This window comes from Odocoileus virginianus, chromosome 10 (genome assembly GCF_023699985.2).
Source record: "Odocoileus virginianus isolate 20LAN1187 ecotype Illinois chromosome 10, Ovbor_1.2, whole genome shotgun sequence".
Lineage (NCBI taxonomy): Eukaryota > Metazoa > Chordata > Mammalia > Artiodactyla > Cervidae > Odocoileus > Odocoileus virginianus.
In genome coordinates, this window is record NC_069683.1 from 7,151,880 (window position 1) to 7,164,625 (window position 12,746).

Here is a 12,746-nt window from a genome sequence, read left to right on the forward strand (position 1 = left end):
CTGACTGTCAGAAGTCTGGGGGAGGTGGTAACTGGGGCCTGACTGAAACGGCCATGTGATCCCGAGTAATCCTGGCAGCCTGCTCAATTAGTTTCCATCCTGTGTTCTCTTTGCTTTTCCTCTCAATTTAGAAGGCAGAGAGTTTCAGAAGAGCCTAAGTAATGCTTGGTTAAATACTAGAGTTGAATAACAACCTGGCATACTTCCTTTCACGGCTTATGAAAGGGAGAAGAGTGAAACTGCACTTTCTGAGAGATTCTGCGCATCAGTGTTTGGGGACCGGCGCCAGGGTCTGCTCAGTTCAGTAAGCCTGAGGTCCATGCTTAGTTCCTGTTGCACAAGGAGATAGGTTTCCAGCTACTGAGAGAGAAAATGAAACTTTAGCTAAGGCTCAGGGGCTTTAAATTGAATGCAAAGAATCTGCCCTGTTAATTGGCTTCAAGAAAGAACAAGGTAATTCTGTAGTTTCAAATTTTCTGAAGCCCAAAGTCCTTCAGAGTTTGATTAGAAATTAAGCCAAACCCTAAAATATATTCACTCAAAAGATATTTAAGCTATATCTGCACTTTTAGGAAGAAAAGCAAGTTCAGTTTAATCAAATAACTAGTTACTGAGAAATGGCTTAATCAAATTCAATTGGTTATTTTCAGATTACCTAGTTACTAAGAAAAAAAATTCAACTGAATAAATATTTTTATATCTGTGCTTAGAGAACTGGACATGACTTGGCAGGATTGGGTGTACCGTACATATCCTTAGGGGTTTTCCTAGATATGTGCATGAATACATTACCACGTTCTACTTAGCATAGTAATCATGGCCTATACCAGGCAAGGAAATTACACGGTACTTCTGCTACAAGCCTGCTTTCACTGCCACAGCGTCAAAGTTAATCTCCAGTGATCATCTTTTCTGAAGACACTAGCTGTGGCCTCAGAATCCGTTTCACTACTGCCCTCCTGACAACCTTAACCAATTGAGTAGACCTGACCCTAGAGATAAACCTTGTTTACCTTCCCTGTCATGAGCACATCTGGAAGCAAAGTTATAAAATGAAAACTATGCATAAATTTAATGCCTCAGTTATTACTTAGCTCACGTAGTTGTGATCAGACACCTTTATGGAAGCACCTGAGTTGGAGTTAAAAAGTAATTTCTTGCCAAACAAACAAGTCTTGCTGAGATACATTTTCAGGTGTACCTGTGCATGATACCACATTCTAGGTAAGACCTATCCCATTTTGGACCAGAAGAACTCAACAATAAGGGACAATTACCCAACGATTTCATCAGCCAAACCAGCTGAGATGACATACTATGCAATGCTTACATAATTTGTGTTGTACTTACTTACCTTCTATGGAGGCTTTCATCTAGCACTCTCCAATTGCTTTACACCCATTAATTAAACCTCACAATACATAATGGAAGAAGAACTACTGCCTCTTTGTCTGAAATGGTGGAACCACTCACCAGTGGAGTTTCCAGAACATGAAGTCACATTATTGTCACTGATGGATCTGAAAACAGAACCAGATTGTAGCCTGGGACCATGTCTCAGGTAAAACCAAAATATTGTTCTAGATTCAGGATGGTATCTTATTTTACAAACCCTATTGCATCACATATGTGATACTTATATCACACATAAGGAATTTGTTTCCATAGGTCAAATTCATTTTTAGCAGGTTATGAGCTTAAAACAGGGTCTACGTTGAATTTATGTTTTGTCTCCCCAGAGGACCATAGATTTTTTAAGCAATAAAAAAAATTTTGAGTGAAAATAAGGTAACATTATAATTGTATCATCTGAGGATATGTCAATGATTTTCTTTACAAGTACAATGGAAATTGGCGACTGGAAAATTTCTTTAGGATGTTAACAGCTGTTTTAGTATTCTGTTAGGAGAGAAGTAGAGGGATCATTCTCGTGAGTACTAACACTTGTTTAGCATACAAGGTTTTTTTTTTTTTTCCTAAGTCATATGGTGTTATAGTATGATCTTCATTTAACTATAACTTCTTGGAAAGGTTAAACACTCTATTTTGGTGCTAAGGACAATGCCTTTTGTTAAGTAGAAATTTTGAAATAGCATATATATATAGCATACATACATGCATAAATGGAGGTCTGATGAAGGTTATAAATGGGACATGTCAGATACAAACTTTAATTCAGGTATAGTTCAAAGAAGTGAATTACATAACCATAACAAAACCTGTTGTATTCCTACCTACATATTTAAAGGAACATGTTTTCTCAATAAACATCCTTATAAAAACAAAAACTTAAAATAAAGTTGATGCTGAAACCTATCTGATTATAAAAGAAGTAGTAGGTGTCCATGGATACCTGGACCAATTGAAAAGCAAAAAGACCATTGACTTAACAACTTAAGAGAAGCATTTACAATAAAATATTTATTTTAAGCTTAATATTTATTAAATTTTGGAATGAATTCTTTTGTTTTATTAATTGAAGTGATAATCCAGGTGTTTTAAAGAGCCTTATATCCATTCTGATGTTTAAAATTGTTTTAATTATTTTAATTTCTGTCTATTTTTTTCGTTTCAAAGAAGTGTGACAAGGTAATCAATAAATGTTTCCAGGCTTAAATATAAAGGATAATATTCTGAGGGAGAAATGGAATAGAAATGGATTTAAAGATAAAATGGAACCATTAAGATGTTTCAGTAGATAAGAGCTTTCTGAAAGTATATATATTTAAAGGGATATGAGTTAGATATAAAAGACCAACATAAAAGTTGTATTTTAAAATGTCAGTTTTTATAATGCACTGTAAATTGCAACCTTTGCCACAATTAACATATGTGATGAAAATAAATTTTATATGTCATAAACGTATATAATATGATACATAGTTCTATAAACTTATTTGAGGTTACAAAAATTTTGAAGACCACTGATTTAATGCATTACTTTTTCACTAATTTCTAAGGATTCAGAATATTTTATTAGGCATTTTTCTATAATAATTAGGGCCTGACACAGTAACAGTTTTAATCTCTTCTAGTTCCATTAAAGGGAAAAAAAGCCAGAGAGGGTTTCAGAGCTTTTGCCAGAATGTGATGGAAACATTTCAGAAGTAAACATTACCTGTTTCAGAGTGTTACCATCGCCAGTGTCCTCACACAGTACTCTCTATGTCACTCGAGTAGATCTGTTAGCATGAGGTGGCCCTCCCGAATCTTTGTTCAGTGTGAGAACTCTGGGGCTCCTTCTCTGGCTGTGTTCTCTGTTGAATCCTGGTCCTGCTACTTACTGGTTCTGTAGCCTGATCACTATCATATTTGAAGACTACTTTCTCATTTGTAAAAATACTGAATGGGATATCTACCTCCTAGGTGACAATGGGGAATCAATGAGATAAAGTAGTTAAAGTATTGCTTGACACTAAATAGGAGCTTATCAATGATAACTATAATAATTTTAAAGATGGTAAAAATGGAAGCTTCAGTCTTAATTATAATTAATTCTCAATTAATGTATAAAGGAATGAGCAAATGAATGAGAGTGAACAAATAAATAAATATTTTTTAACAATAAATTAAAAAGTTAGTACACTAAGCATAAAATAACTGCAAGTTCATTTTTCTTCTACCTAGAATAGTCTTCCAATTATTAGCTCATCAGATCTGAAATAATCTTTTTTTTCACTTAAAGATATTCTTTGGACATCTTTGTATATTTGTACACATAGGTCCTTGAGCAGTTCCCTTTAGCAGGTGATAAGAGATGGGAGGTAGTTCACAAGAAGAGTTGATTTTAGCTAGGGATGCGTAAAATTTGTATTGTAACAGGTGAGAATATGGAGGTTATTGGCACAAGTGTGGAACCATAGATAGATAGGGTTTTGATGAATAATTTATTCTGAATATTTAACTTTGAAAGATGAGATAGACAGTAAACTGTTGAGTGATGATAGATGTGTAGCTGCTGGATGTTAAAATAGAGAAGAGAAAGTATGAGAGTATGGAAGCCCTGAGGGTTTACTCAAAGCATTGATTTAAAATAAAACAAGTCATCCAGTCAAACTGTATTTTTGCTCGAGCAATGGAATGTGCTTGGGAACAGATTGATAGTAGATGGAATGTTGTTTTTAATTAGTGTTACGTTTAAACTATGGGTTTTATGTGACAGACTGAAAGAAGAGCTAAAAAGTTGAGGGCATTTGTGAGTGAGTATAATGATTGATCAAGAGGATGCAGAGAGAAGAAATTGAGGGCACAAGGGGAGGAAATGACAGCAAAAATGTGATGGGGAGAATGGATTGAAAATCTGGGTGAAAAGTTAATGGATCAAAAAAGTCTGGGTGAAGGGATTGTTGGAAGTGAAGTTTATAGGAAGTAAGCTACAAGGGTGGAGGTGATAATTGGGAGATTATGGAGGGTTTGGAGTGACTAATCAAAAGTACACCTTGGGAGGGCAGGCATAAGATAGAGTAGAGAAAGCAAAGAACTGAGAAGCCAAGATACTAGAAATATTATCGGTGGACGTTGTACTTTCAAAAATTTATTTTGGAAGTCACGTTGATAAGAGTTACACTTAGCTTACTTAAAAAGTTTTTTTTAGAAAACTTGGGGAAGTATCCCAAGGGAGTAGTAAATGACTTCCACAGAGAAAGATGGTAGAAAGTATGAATTGATAATATGAGACTCAAATCTGTGAATCTTTAAGGAGGAGGGAGAAAAACAACTAGTCTTGAAGCAGCTCTGAGGAGCAAGAAATTCAATGCTCATCTTTGGCACCTGTCGGTATGGGGGACAAGTAGCCATCACCTGAAAATGTCACATAGAAAGTGAAGTTTCGGGAGTGCCCCCTAAGTGTCCCTTACTTGTCTCAGTTGAGCAAGGAGGTGAAGGAACATCTTGCCAGGATGGAGAATTCTGTGCTCCCACTGGACTCCTGCTGATGAAAGAGTTCAGAAGGGAATCCAAGCCTCTTACTACTAGCACCTAAAACAACTTTTCTTTCCAACTGAGCAGTAGCAGTCTGCTGGGAAATGATATTGCTCTCTTTAACAAGTACATGATATTCCACTGTGTGGAAGTACTGCACAACTGATTCATTCCCACATGATGGAGGATTCTATTATACAAGTTTGCATCTTTTAGAGTCCTAATTTCATTATAGAATCTTTAGATGGCCATTGCTTAATATATCAACTATGTGATGTATTTTGATATGAACTTAATTAAATCAAGTTACAATTGGTTTTAAATAAATAAAGTGTCAAAACTGGCAGATTGATAATATCATAGCTTATTTTTCTACCTTTAGGAAGAGATCTAAGTTATTTATTAATCTTGCCTTTAAAAAAATCAAGATGGATAATTAAAAAATCCTGTCATTTCTAATTTGTTTCTTTCTGGTTTGAAAAGTTAGAATAACTAAGTAATAACCTCAACAAAGGTCCATCTAGTCAGGGCTATGGTTTTTCCAGTAGTCATGTATGGATGTGAGAGTTGGACTATAAAGAAAGCTGAGAGCCGAAGAATTGATACTTTTGAACTGTCGTGTTGGAGAAGACTCTTGAGAGTCCCTTGGACTGCAAGGAGATCCAACCAGTCCACCCTAAAGGAGATCAGACCTGAGTGTTCGTTGGAAAAACTGATGTTGAAGCTGAAACTCCAATACTTTGGCCACCTGATGCGAAGAAGTGACTCATTTGAAAAGACACTGATGCTGGGAAAGATGGAAGGCAGGAGAAGGGGATGACAAAGGATGAGATGGTTGGATGGCATCACGACACAATGGACATGGGTTTGGGTGGACTCTGGGAGTTGGTGATGGACAGGGAGGTCTGGTGTGCCGCGGTTCATGGGGTCACAAAGAGTCGGACACGACTGAGCGACTGAACTGAACTGAACTGAACCTCATAACAAAAGAGTTTTTAAGAGTTTATTTGCTGAATGTTTTCAGCACTGAGCCATGACCTGGAGAGGAGCAGAGTGAGGAGAGAGTGAGATACCTAGGCTAGGTCTATATACTTTAAGAATCCAGATTTGTTCCTTGGCTCAAAAGCACGGACAGAAGAAAAGTAAGTTATTTATGACCTAAAGGGTTGTTTTGACATAAGTGCATGGGCAAAAAATAACAATGACAAGAGTTTTTCTCATCTGTTTAGAGGATTGGCAGCAATATAAACATATTGCAGAGAGCAATGAAAACATGTTAGGTTTAACTAAGCTGACAGTTCTATAAGCTCTTAGCTACAGTAAAAGGAAGGCAGTTTTGTGTTGCATCAGGAAAAAATTCTTATTAAAAACACCTAGCATTGTATGGAGAAGGCAATGGCAACCCACTCCAGTACTCTTGCCTGGAAAATCCCATGGACAGAGGAGCCTAGTAGGCTGCAGCGACTTCACTTTGACTTTTCACTTTCATGCATTGAAGAAGGAAATGGCATCCCACTCCAGTGTTCCTGCCTGGAGAATCCCGGGGATGGCGGAGCCTGGTGGGCTGCCGTCTTTGGGGTTGCACAGAGTCAGACACGACTGAAGCGACCTAGCAGCAGCAGCGGCAGCGTTGTTGTAAATCCTCTTCTCTGAATGAATACTTTAAACCAATAACCCTGCTGTAGGTGTCACAGTGAGCTGGTCTTCTAGGGTCCAGTGCATCTGGGGACAAGTCTACTATACTTTCTGAACTTTAGCAGCATTGCCAGTAAAATAACAATAACTTCATTTCTTGAACATGGAGCTGTTGAGGATTTTGTGAGTTAGTATGTGTAAAACATTTGAACAGGCTATCTGGAACATTTGTGTCTGATGCACAATAGCTATTCATTGGAAGGAGATACACAATTTTGGAAGCTCTCTTTAGGAAAAGAATGCAAAACAAAAATATTGAAAGTGTACAAATTTTAAAAACTTCAAATGCTGTGTAAAATAAAAATCCATAAAAGTAATAATATTTTAATTAATTAGTTGCCTAACACATCTCCATAAATGCTTTTTGTCTTACTTTTTAATCTGCAATTTTATATTATCTCTGCATGTTTTAGTTGTTTAGTCATGTCTGACTCTTTACGACACCATGTACTGTAGCCTACCAGGCTCCTCTGTCCATGGAGTTCTCCAGGCCAAGAATACTGGAGTGCATTACCATTTCCTTCTCCAGGGCATCTTCCCCACCCAGGGATCAAACCTGTGTCTCCTTCATTGCAGGCAGATTCTTTACCCTCTGAGCCATTAGGGAACCCCAATCTCTGTGTATGATGTTTAAAAAGATATTTCATGGAAGGAATGGAGAAATCATTTAGTTTTTCCTCTTCCTCTAGCACAGTTAATTGAAAATTATTTTATTATTTTTGACTGTTTTTTAAAAGATTGGTTAATTTGTTTTGCTGCCTCGAGTCTTGGCTGTGGCATATGGGATCTTCATTGCATCATGTGGGATCTTTGAGGATGGTGCACAGACTCTCCAGTTGTTGAGGATGGCACACAGACTCTCCAGTTGAGGTGCGGGGGTTTTGTTGCTCCACAGCATGTGGGATCTTAGTTCCCTGATCAGGGGTTAAACCTTTGTTCCCTAAATTGCAAGGCAGATTCTCGACTGCTGGGCCACCAGGCAAGTCTCCATTATTGGCAGTTTTGAAAAGCTTATTTCAACTTCATAATTGATAATGCCATGTACACTTTTAATATTGTTGGAACTCTGAGAAAATCTCTAGTGTGTCTCACATATGACTTAACGTTTGTGAAATAATTCCCATGGAGTAGTTTCTGGCTCCATATATTTTAGATCTTATTTCTGTTCCATTATCAGTGCTAGATACCATAGAACATGTGCATCTCATCATACATCCCCTAGCCTGGCACCTGAAAGTGTCAGCATGTGAACTGGAGGAGTTGCCTCAGAACCCATTGCTACATTAGGATAACTGGCAATAATTGACCAACACTTGGTGTGCCTGCAAATCACATAAACATATCTCACTAAATGCAAACTAAATGTATCCCTAATTATTGAAACCTTGCAATACTTAGCTATCAAAAACACTTGGCCACTCCCTCAACCGTATTTGGAAAAATCAGAGATTCTGGCTATGTCTACAGGGAGCTATTAGACACATCAAAATTGTAAATAGAAGCAGTTTAATTATTCTGGGGCTAACTGAGTGTTTGCTTGAATTGTGAACCAAGCAGCATTATGCTTACTTCTGCATGTCCATCTTCACAAATTCAGTTACAGTGGTCTAATAAAGGAAAAATAAGTCTTTTCAGACAATTAAGTTATAACATGTCAAATTTTTATTCAAGTTTGACTGCAAAGGAAAAGTCTTCTCAAAGACCAATGCAAAAATTTCTATCTTGGTAGAGACATTTATAAGAAAATAAAATTGTTAGTAATCATTTTTAGACTCCAAGCAAAACAAAAAAGGGTGTCGGACTCTAGACTTCTGATTAATATTTAGGTCTATTAGAAATCTGCTCAAACATTTTGTCTGTGATGCTAATTTCTTCCCAGAAGGATGTTGCAGATTATGTAGCTCAAAAAGTTCTGTATCAGACCATGTTTAGCAATAGTTTTTCCTTTAGTATAGAAAAAGGTCAGTGTTTGGATTAGATTTGAATCTCAGCCAAGTGACTTCCTCAGGTAACTTAATCTCCAAGAGCTTCAATTTGCTTCTCTACTGAAGGAGATAATAAGCTTTATTTCACCTGAGATGTTGTGGAAATGATAGGAGCTAATTAAAAATATGTCTAACACAAAGTCTGGAAATTTGAAAGTGCTCTATAATGGTAGTTTTCTTCTTCCTCTTTGAGATTGTGATGCAACTCATTTTCTTTTTTTCTTTGTGCACTCTAATAATAGACATTGTGCTCTCAAAAATAATTTTGAATTGAATTATTTATTCTAGCAGTGGTCCCGAACCTTTTTGGCACCAGGGACCAGTTTTATGGGCTCCCCTGATGGCTCAGTTGGTAAAGAATCCACCTGCAATGCAGGAGACCCTGGTTCGATTCGGGGGTTGGGAGGATCCACTGGAGAAGGGATAGGCTACCCACTCCAGGATGCTTGGCTTCCGTGGTGGCTCAGATGGTAAAGAATGTGCCTGCAATGTGGGAGACGTAGGTTTGATTCCTGGGTTGTGAAGATCCCCTGGAGAAGGGAACAGCTACCCACTCCAGTATTCTGGCCTGGAGAATTCCATAGACTAGGGGGTTCCATAGTCCAGGGGGTTGCAAAGAGTTGGAAATGATTGAGCAGCTTTGACTTCACTGCACTTCACCAGTTTTATGGAAGACAGTTTTTCATTGGACCAGGGGCAGGGGAATGGAGTCAGGATGATTCAAGCACATTGCATTTATCGTGCTCTTGATTTCTAATCTGACACCGCCACTGATCTGACAGGAGGTACTGGTCCGTGGCCCAAAGGTTGGGGACCTCTGCTCTAGAGGCAGTTTTACTGTCTTAAATACAAAAGAAGAAAAAGAACAATATAAACGGTTTGCTGGGTCACCAGAAAAAGATGGGCAGTGTTATGACACATATGACCGAATTTTTATAAAACAGTCAAAATATAAATAATTGAAAAAGCTTCCTGTTCTCTACAGAAAAATATATTGTAACTTTATTCAATGAAACCAAGAACTCTGTCTACCAAGTTCCCTATGTATAACAACTAACAGAATGTTTAAAAAAAGATTATTATAATCTATTATGGGGCTTCCTTGCTCTCTCAGTGGGAAAGAATTTGCCTGCCAGTGCAGGATATGTCAGTTTGATCCCAGGGTCAGGAGAGTCCCTGGAGAAAGAAATGGCACACTCCAGTATTCTTGCCTGGAGAATCCCATGGCTAGAAGAACCTGGTGGGCTACAGTCCACGGGGTCGTAAAGAGTTGAACATGACTTAGCTAATAAGCAACAACAACATGATCTATTATATTCTTCACATGAATGAATAATAGTTAGATCACTTATAAATTATACCTTAGTTAATTTGTGCAACACCTCTAAGAAGATGATTTTGCTATTCTTGTTTTTAAATTGTGAAAACAAAGGCTTATCATTTTCAGTCATTTGTCCAAGGTCACATAATTAGAAAAGAATATAAGTAGCTCTCAAACCCAGAACATCCATACCCCAAGCCATGCTCTTTCTCCAGCACCACATAGCTATTCCTAGATGGTCTTTTGGGGGTCACTGTAACTTGATCAAGAAGATAAATTACATTTATTGTAAAAGTGAAGTTAGTAATTTCTTTGATCGTTGTTGGCATCCACCTATGATGTCAAGTACATTTCTAAGGATTCAATTCCAGGGGGATGTTTATAAGGTGAAAAGACAAATATTTAACAATGCTTAAAACTAGGACTCCTTACTGGCCAATCAGAATGGATATTGATTTTAGTTCTCAAGCACTTCCCTGGCGGCCAGAGCTGTTCCAGGGGTTAACTCTACGTGTACCTCATCCAGGTGAAGGTTTCCTGCAGAGGAAGGGCCAACCTGTGAAGGGCATGATGCCTTTAGAGAGTTCAGTTATGAGTTTGGTTTTTCTTTCTTTTTTCTGTCATAAATGAACAACCAGATATGCCATATTGGTTGTTCATTTATGACAGAAAAAGAGAGAAAAAAAAAACAACAAAGAAAGGATGCTTTTGAATTGTGGAGAAGACTCTGAAGAAGACTCTTGAGAGTCCCTTGGACAGCAAGAAGATCAAACCAATCAATCCTAAAAATATTCTTTGGAAGGACTGATGCTGAAGCTGAATTTCCAATACTTTGGCCACCTGATGCGAAGAGCCAACTCATTTGAAAAGACCCCGATGCTGGGAAAGATTGCAGGCAAAAGAAGAAGGGAGCAGCAGAGGATGAGATGGTTAGATAGCATCACCAACTCAATGAACATGAATCTGAGCAAACTGTGGAAGACAGTGAAGGACAGGGGAGCCTGGCAAGCTGCAGTCCACGGGGTTGCAAAAAGGTGAACATGACTTACCAGCTGAACAACAAATGGTTGTATCTCTGAGTATTAGCAACATATCAGCCCTAAATATACTTCTTAAGTAAAATACTTTGGATGGGATTGCCAAAATTGCAGTAGTGACTGTTTATGAATGTGGAATTGTAGGTGACTTCTATTTACAGTTTAATTTACTCATTCAGCATACATTTACTGAAAGCCTTGTAAATAGCAGGCATTCCTAGATTTCAGAAGTGAGTAAGACAGGGGCTGTTTCTGTTACTTTTCATTGGTGTTATATTTATACTCAGAAAATATTCCACTGAGTTAATTAAAGAAATTATATCAAATAGTTGAATGGTTAGAAGAAGGAAGGTCCAGAGAAAAATAAATCCAGAACTTTAAAAAGATTAAATTGTATTAATTAAAAATACATGGCAAAAATCTAGCAAGTTATTTGTGTAGACACCTAATTTTTTAGCAATTCATTTAGTATCCATTTTAATGTGAATAGGTTCTACTGAATGCCTATTTAATGTACAAATGCCAATACCATATTGAGTGACAGGAAGAGTTCACTTAGAAACATTCATCTAATTTAAGAATCTGCTCTGGTCAAGACTGTGGTGAGAGTTCTCATATTTTAATATACCCCAATGCTATTTATGTGTAGCTTCTTATTTCTTAATGAAGTTTCCTATGGGGAAGAATGTCTGATTTTAGAAACTGGTAAGGATTTTCAGTGCTTATATCAAATACTGGCCTTCTCATGGTTTTAGAACATAGATATGTGTTCTTTTATTTCTTACTTAGTACTTTGAGAGAGAGGAGAGGAAAACTGGAAGTAAAGTTAGAAAAAGATTCCATGTCTTTGGACAAAGAGGAAACCAGACAAGCAGGTCTTGACTAGCCAGTTCTACAACTAAACTAGTGGTGACTGAGTCAAGTATAATCCAGCCCAAATATTCAAAATCTACTATTTCACACATATTTATGGGCTCTTTCCATTGATTAGTCTACTACATACACATGCAGAAAAAAAAAACAAACTCTACTAACTGCATTTCTATAAGGCATTAACCAGAAAATCAGTAACTTATCCCTAAGCAGGGAAATTTAAAATGTCCCATATTCATGGCCCTTCTGTTAATTGTAGAACCTGTTTAGTGAGGTTTCTGTTTCTACCTCATGTATAGTGATGTTGCAATGCTGTGTGGGGAAGCACATTATGCTTGCAGATGTTGCTGAAAAAATATCTGGGGAGTGAAGGACTCTTTAGTTGTTCTCGGGTGTTGTCCACATTGATGTGGCCAAGCATTTGCTCTGACACACTCTCATTTCAGCTGGGTCTCCTTTTAAGAAGGCTTCAAATCCTTATCTCTTCCGGCGAAAACAATACTTGGAATTCTTTTGGGGGCTCAATATATTCAGACATAACTTCATTTTTGTTTGGAACTGACCTCTTGCCCCTGATCCCCCTCTCATTAGCCACTCCCCTTCTTCAAAGTATAGTGAAATAGTTTTTAAAACTTTTTCAACAATGATTATATTTCCAAATAAAATTTGAACATGACTGCTCAATATATATTTATATAAAGAAAGTGATTCTCTGTCAAGGGACTCTCTTTCTTCCAATGTCTTCAGTGAAATTCCATGGAGCATAATGCAAAGAACACTTGCCCAGGAATCAGAGTTGCAATCCCTGAATTGTTCATTAATTCAGTTAATTTATTAAACATTTTCAGTGTGCAAAGCACTAAAATGCTAAGGGAAAAAGGCCCTCAAGAGACTTAACTTTCAAGTGTGGGAAAA

General features: G+C 37.3%; 1 protein-coding gene across 3 annotated transcripts in view; it reads left to right on the plus strand.

Moving 5' to 3' along the window:
* Positions 1-12,746, plus strand: part of ANO3 (anoctamin 3) — a 426,465-nt gene that overhangs the window by 359,559 nt on the left and 54,160 nt on the right. The window lies entirely within an intron of this gene.